The sequence below is a fragment of the Coenobita brevimanus genome, chromosome 50, assembly GCF_032717465.1.
Source record: "Coenobita brevimanus isolate Jiangsu-jjx chromosome 50, ASM3271746v2, whole genome shotgun sequence".
Classification (NCBI taxonomy): domain Eukaryota; kingdom Metazoa; phylum Arthropoda; class Malacostraca; order Decapoda; family Coenobitidae; genus Coenobita; species Coenobita brevimanus.
Window position 1 is genome coordinate 23,909,627 of NC_137003.1, and position 8,105 is coordinate 23,917,731.

Sequence of the window (8,105 nt, forward strand, 5' to 3'; positions counted from 1 at the left end):
TTGCTGAAGTATCTTATAGCGAAAAAGACCCATGTAGTCTCACGTTTCTGGAAGCATCTTACATTTCCGACCTGAAACCTGCCACCAGTTCACATGTAGAAGATTTACAATCCTTCCAACATGCAAAACATCACAAACATTGGTGGGCTAACTCATTCCACCAGCGAGGTAGCCTCACAAGTTCCCTCACACGCTTCTTGGCCGACCAGTGACGTGGGAACACATGTCAGCATCCGCTTTATTATGAGGTTTCGCTCCTCCCGCCATCAGATTGGTCTGAAAATGTTCCCAGGAAGGAGCGAAACGTTACCAAGTACACTAACATTTGGACAGCTCATAAGTCTAAATACAAATCAGCATAGCTTTGGTTAACGCATTCAAAGCATTGCCAATATATTAAATAATGCAGAAACAGCTGTTCCATTCAACGTCGTATCCATACAAAAAAATTCACAATTGGCAATACAGATAAAAATCGTCATGGTAAGAACTTCAAAGACACTGAGATTACCTGCAAATTCAAGAAAGAAATCATGGACTGTCAACTGCCAGAGAATCAGTAGCTTGTCACGCAAGGCAAAGAAAGCCTCTGTGAAGTTCGAGCAAGATGGAAAGAATCAGTAGCCCCGAAAATCTTCGAAAATTCGTTGAAGATGAGTAACACCAACTGCAGCAGCAACAGCGCCAAGGCATGGGAGCTGGAAACATTGCTAAGCTTTTCAGGATGTATAGCAGCAATTTTAATCCTCCTTAACCTACGACAAAACTCATCAACCTTGTCCTAAACCTTAAACTGACGCACGAGCAAGGAGAAATATCAATATGGGACTCAACGGCCAATTCATGACTCAACTCCCACTCCTACTGTATATAAAAGGCTCGAGATTGAAGTTCTCCTTCAGGACCTGGAGAGAGAAGAGAAAATGGAAACAAGAAGAGAACTCCAAGCCTCCATTATCGCTGAAGGTTCAGTAACAAGGGGCTCCTTCCAAAGCAACCTCGTACAAAAACAACACCTGCAAGCAGCGAAACAACTTCTATCAAAGGAAGACATCGTCGTTAGGAGAGCAGACAAGACCGCAGCTTGGTTTATAATTTCGAAGCAGGATAACCTACAAAAAATGAATAATATCCTCTGTGGCACAATCAAGTTCACGAGGATTAATCACAGCCTCACGTCAGAAATTTAGAAAGAATTCATCGTCACAACTGAAGCTGTCAACGCCACTACAATCGCCTCCGCTTCTCTAAACCGACAAGTGAACAATCCCTTGACTATGCATATGAAAACGTCAAGACACACAAGCCATGCTACCCTCTTCACCACATCATCTTGCAGATTCAGAAGACTACCTATCCATAGCAATGAAATTTAAGGAAATACTCACATCCCATTTTACCAAAGAACCCGTGGACAGAACGCTACAATTCATCCTTGACTGAGTATATAGGTGTGAAGAAACTGTGCCCCTCGGCATGCCAGAAACCTCCCTTCACTCTCTGTTGAACTGTACTAAAAATGTCCTCTTCATCTGCTTCCTTGGAAATGTGTATCGTGAGATAGAGATGCATTGCCATGGGCAGCCCTCTAGCAGCCCTCATTGCAAACTTTTTTTATAAGTACAATCGAGGCCACTTTATTGACTAACAACTGCCGTTCCATCTAGTACCGCTATGTTGACGATATTTTCCTTATAGCAGTGGACATGCAAGAAATTCGGATCCTCAAACAGCACCTCATAGATGCCTCTGACCTAACTTTCACTTTTGAAGAGTCTTCCGAAGGCTACCTCCCCATCCTCGATGTCCTAATGACTACCCACGGCTCTGGATTCACAACTGCAGTCAACCAAAGCTCACCTAATGAAGAACCATGTCTCAGCGGCATAAGTGGATGCATTCAGCAATATTTATGCTCTGCCATCAGTGCCTACGCCTGCCGTGCACTAAACCAATGTTCGTCGTAGAGCGGTGTTCATTCAGTGTTCGAAAGACACAAGTTCTCGTCAACAAAGGATATTGCAGTAGTGAAAAGCACAACATAGTGAAGGATATAGTCGACAAATGGTACTCGTGCTGCAGCGCCCCTTCCCTTAATAACGAAAAAATCGCATGTACTACAGAAATTACATGTCTACAATGTATAAAACTGGCGAGACAATAATGTAAAATATCATTCAGAAAAATATTAAATTAACAGACCCTAACAAAGCATTGTGCTAATCACATACTACAAGACCTGCAAAACTTCCCATGAAGTATGCAAAAACAACCTTGCCATGAAAATTACAGCCATGCAAGAAGACCACGCCATCTACTGACATATGCGCACAGCTGAGGACTGTTGGAATCATATCTATGAAAAAAAGACAAAACTGTCACGGCATCTCACATATTATAGTCGTGGCGCACGACTCTGAGGTTGTCATTATCGTACCCTGGCAACCTACTTGTAAACAGTGCGTCCGATTTCGTATCATATTATACACGAATCATATTATTATACACGAATATATTATACACGGATACTATTATACACAAAAATAATATACATGAATCACATGCGTATCATGTTATTCACGAAATCGGACGCACTGTTCACGGGTAAGCTGCCAGAGCATGGTGATGACAACCTCAGAGTCACGCGCTGCTACTATACATACAGAATGGGTTGATAAAAAAATCGCTACGGAATTAGTCATAACACCGCCCTCACCTGTCAGCATCTTGAAAATGATACTGAAGTAACTGACCATGAAAAAGACCCACGTAGATTCACTGACGCAGAAGCACTTTACATTTCCAAAATGAAACTTGCGATCAGCTCACGAGTAGAAGATTTATAAATCCTTCCAACATGCAAAAGATCACAAATATTGGTGGGCTAACTAATTCCACCAATGAGATAGTCTCTCACCGTCCATCACACACTCTTGGCCGACCAATGATGTGATAACGTGCTTCGGCATCCGTTACATATGCCGCGTTTTCTTGCGGCTTTTAGACCGATATCGACCAGTCTAGATCGGTCTTACTGCTGTTCCGGCGAGACCATCAGACCGGTACAGACTGGTCAAAAGCAGTCCTGCCCCAGAAGCTAGCTTAGGCCATATTGGTCTGCACACAAATGTATGCATGTCGGCAACAGCCAAGAGGGAGGCCAGGAGCGTCAGGATGTAAACATCGGTGGTCAACAATGGCGGACTTAGGAATAAAGTTAGTTTTAAATCAGATTTTTAACGCTAGTAGAAGTCCGTGATCATCCAAGAAGGGAACCAAATAAATTTCACCATGATGTAGAGGCTTTGTATTACTTTAAGTCGAATGAAATGATATTATTAAAGCATTAATGACCGAAATAAAATTCAAGGGGAGGCAGAAGTATAGGTCAAAATTCCTCTAAAGAATACAAACTCACTCATCTTCAACTTTAAATGTATTCTGAGAACCTTTAAGGCAGGTTTCAGCCCAAATTGTTTGGGAATTCGGCAAGAATCTTTTATTTCTTACCGTAGTGACATTCTTCTAAGCCATTCCCAATCACTCTTGGTAGAGAGGCGGCCTGCAGTCCTGATGGACCCAGGTTCGAATCCTGGCTGGGGCAGGGAACAGTTTAAGGATTTGAATTTCATGAAAGCAGACTTTCCTGATCTACCAGATGACCCGCCGACATGTCATAAAAGTACCCCCGCTAATACCAATACACCAGTCCTGTATGAGACAGCCCTAGCATGTATTCAATATGGACGGTGGGTGTTAGCGCCGAAGTGGTGACATGTGGAGGTGTAAGAGGACTACTGGGCCTTGGGATAGGCTACTGTCCCCAAGATACAGGCCCTGAAGCCTTTGCCCAGAGTCGGACACATTAAAAAAAAAAAAAAAAAAAAAAACTCTTGCACCCAGTAAGAGGCTTGGACAGGATCGAACCGACATTTGCATGTTCTTGCGACCACTTATGAGTCCCGACCGGTCTAAACTGGTCCACCATTAGATTGATCTAACAATGTTCCCAGGATGGAGCAAAACGTCACCAAGTACACTAAGACTGGGGTAGGTACTTAAAAGTGTTAATAGAAATCAGTGTAGCCTAACCTAACGCATCAAAAGCATTGAGCAAAAATTTAATAATGCTGAAGTTCCAGTTGCAATCAGTCTCGTCTGCTTAAAAGTTTATATATATATATATATATATATATATATATATATATATATATATATATATATATATATATATATATATATATATATATATATATATATATATATTAGTGTTTAAAAATTTAACATTTTGTTCACAGTGAACGCTTTCATGCTAATCGATTTCCTTTTCACGAGCAATGACTTTAGACAAAATGTGAGCACAAATGCCTGTTGCTATCCCAACCCACAAGGCGTTCATGTTTTGCTCCTTATGAGAATTTATTCTTTTTCCGATTAACGTCAAAGGCTATCCTGAAACTGAGTTCCAGGAGGGAAGAGGCGATGGGAAGAGCGGTGTTGGACGTCCTGAAACAGTGGTCGCAAATAGAAGCCTGGGTGGCTAACCTCTACTTTGACTCTACTGCAAGCAATACAGGTGTCCACAGTAAGGTTTGCACAGTCATACTGAACGCCACTGAGAAACTGCTACTCATCATGGCATGCCGCTATCACATCCACGAGCTTTTTGCCGGGGCCTTTGACGCATTCTTCTCCTCTGACATGGAAATCCCTCTATTCGGTCGGTTGAAGGATTGCTGGGATATCGTAGATCAATAGCTTTTAAAACAGTACGAAGTTCAGGCAGATCGCTCCGATCCACAATTCTTAGATCAATGGATCTCGACGTACCGAGATGAGTTGGCTTCCTTCAACACTGCCAAACTGCAGTAGGGTCACGGCCACGACTACAGGGAATACTTCGAACTTGCTCTCCACTTCATGGGTTAGCCACTCCCTCAAACAAAGAAGCTCTTTGACAGAGGATTCCGCCATCAAAAAGCATACCGCAGGGCCTGATGAATGGGGCGGGGAATCTACTCACTGAAGATTTGCCTGTTCTTTTAAAAATTCCCTCTCATCCCTCACGAGAAGCGAGCCATGAAGCAGATACACGTGTTCTCAGTCATGAAGTACCTTCATGCTATGTACTCGTCGCCAATTGGAATCGATGCACTCACAAATGACAAGGCTATCCTCAAGACACTACAGATCTACAAGAAGCATTTCAAGAGGAAGTGGGTTGCACAGCGCTCAAAAAGCTTCAGAACCATGGCTGATACCTAAGTAAGGATCTCACAGGCTTTGGCTTTTTCTTAAACCTTGTGACTGAGTAAGAAAAAGCTCAGATACTTCTCAGCCTTTACCAGAAGCCTCGTCAAAAGGTGAGGACGAGGAAGGTGGCTCCCTGAGTGTTGTGAGGCCCCACGGACTTGAAGACTGCTCATTTTGTCACGATCCAAAAACAAAACTACCTCATGTGTTTGAAGACAGAAGTTCCCAGGGAGCTCAAGGACATCAAGGATCGAAGCAGCCGGGCCATGGCAGTCAGCTTAGTCAATGACTGCTCTGAACATGGAGTGAAGCTGGCGTCTGACTTAAACAGGTAGCTCATGAGGAGCGGGGTGGCCCTCGAAATCATTGCAGACCACAGGAGGGAGGTTCCACGACCGCAGAAGTCCGTATATGTCTAATTATCATGTGTCCTGCTTTGAGTTTTAGTGTGTGAGGACAATATCCCCTGGAGGACAATATCATCCAATGAACACTATCCCCCGATGACAAAATCCCCCTGGACAATATCCCCCATGCACAATCTTCCCTGAGGACAAATTTTATCCCACTTTTCTGTACTCTAGCTCCGTGCCCTTGGTAGTTACACATCCCAGCTCGTATAGGTAGGTCAGGCTAGGTTAGATTAGATATATAATTTTGTGTATGTATGTATGTACTGTACAAATATATATATATATATATATATATATATATATATATATATATATATATATATATATATATATATATATATATATATATATATATATATATCTTACACACACACACACACACACACACACACACACAATTTACTCCAAAGGAAAGCAAAATGAAAGAGTTACGGGTGTAGGAAATCTAATTTCTACTGGAGTATACTATAACACCAGTTGAGCAGGGCAGTACTGCCAAAGTGGATGGAAAGCTGATGACAGGGAGAGCTGAAGCTCTGTTTTAATCAACCCTCGAAAGTGGTTCCTGACTATCCCCCGTTGCTGAACTTTTTCAGTGTTTTAGTAACACAGAGAGGAGGACAGCATTGTCTCCTATAAAAGTTTCTCTAAATGTCAACACCAAACTACATGCACATTTCACACTATTTTTTTTTTTTTTTTTTTTTTTTTAAATGGCGGCTAATAACCATGCCTCCGGGTCCCAAGTGGGGTGGCCACAAATACACCCACCATCCGCCTCTCTCCCTGTGACAACGGAACGAGCTGCCTTGAACTGACTCATATTTTTCTTCATTTCTGCAACATTCACGGTCTTTCCTCTAACTTTCCTTCCGTTGAGCACCACCTCTTCTCCTTTAAACATCACCGTCTCTTCTTAACTGAGGCTCAGCTGTCTGAGGCAACTGACCATAAATACATTTCTGTATCCTCCTATTTTCTCTATACTCATTTAAAAACCAAAGGTGGTTGTTGTTTTTATGTCCACAATGACTTATCTTGCTCTCACTTCTGAATTCTCTATTCTCTGAATATTTGCTTTCCAAACATTCTTAGACTAAGTATCTGCGCTGTTTACTTATCCCCTAATTCTACTGACTAGGAAAAAATCTAATGTAAAGACACGGAAATTCTCGTCAGCAATCGATATCAGAACTGTGACAAGGAAGACGGAATGAAGAATGTCATATTAAATGCTACTTTTTTCTTCTTTTTTTTTATGTGTCCGACTCTGGGCAAAGGCTTCAGGGCCTATATCTCTGGGGCAGTAGCCTATCCCAAGGCCCAGTAGTCCTCCTACACCTCCACATGTCACCACTTCGGCGCTAACACCCACCGTCCATATTGAATACATGCTAGGGCTGTCTCATACAGGACTGGTGTATTGGTATTAGCGGGCGTACTTTTATGATATGTCGGCGGGTCATCTGGTAGATCAGGAAAGTCTGCTTCTATGAAATTCAAATCCTTAAACTGTTCCCTGCCCCAGCTGGGATTCGAACCTGGGTCCATCAGGACTGCAGGCCGCCTCTCTACCGATTCAGCCACCGCCTCCCCCAAGCTACAGAGCCCCCCTCTCTCCAGAAAGAAGAAAAGTCATTGAGCCCTGTCCAAGTTACATGTCTACAGTGTATAAAACTGACAGGAGAATATTGAAAATTTTCATTTTAAAAATGTCAAATGCACACATCCTAACAAAAGCATCGTGCAAATCATATATACACTGCAGGAACTGCAAAACCACCTCATCTACTATCCAAGAAACGCCCTGCCTTGAAAAGTACACCAGTGCATGAAGAGCACGTCCTCTACCACCATATTTGTACAAGTGTGGACTGTTGTAATCATACCTACGTAGGAATGGCGAGGACTAAATTATCAAAGCGTTTCACATGTCACCTACAGAACGGATCGAAGAAATATACCTAATGAACTAACTATAACACTTCCCACACCCGTCAGCACCCCGAGAAAGTTGCTGAAGTATCTGACCCCAAAAAAACACCCATGCAAGCTCACGTTTCTGGAAGGACCTTTCATTTCCGAACAGAAACCTGCCATCAGTTCACATGTACAGTAGAAGATTTACAGTCCTTCCAACATGCAAAAGATCACAGACATCGGTGGGCTAACTCATTCCACCAACAAGATAGCCTCACACCTTCCATCACAAGCCTCTTGGCCGACCAGTAACGTGGGAACACGTGTCGGCATCCGCTATAAAGTGAGGTTTCCCTCCGCCCGCCATCAGATTGGTCTGAAAATGTTCCCAGGAAGGAGCGAAACGTTACCAAGATCACTAACATTTGGACAACTGTTCATAAGTCTAAATACAAATCAGCATAGCTTTGCCCAACGCATTCAAAGCATTGACAATAAATTAAATAATGTAGAAACAGC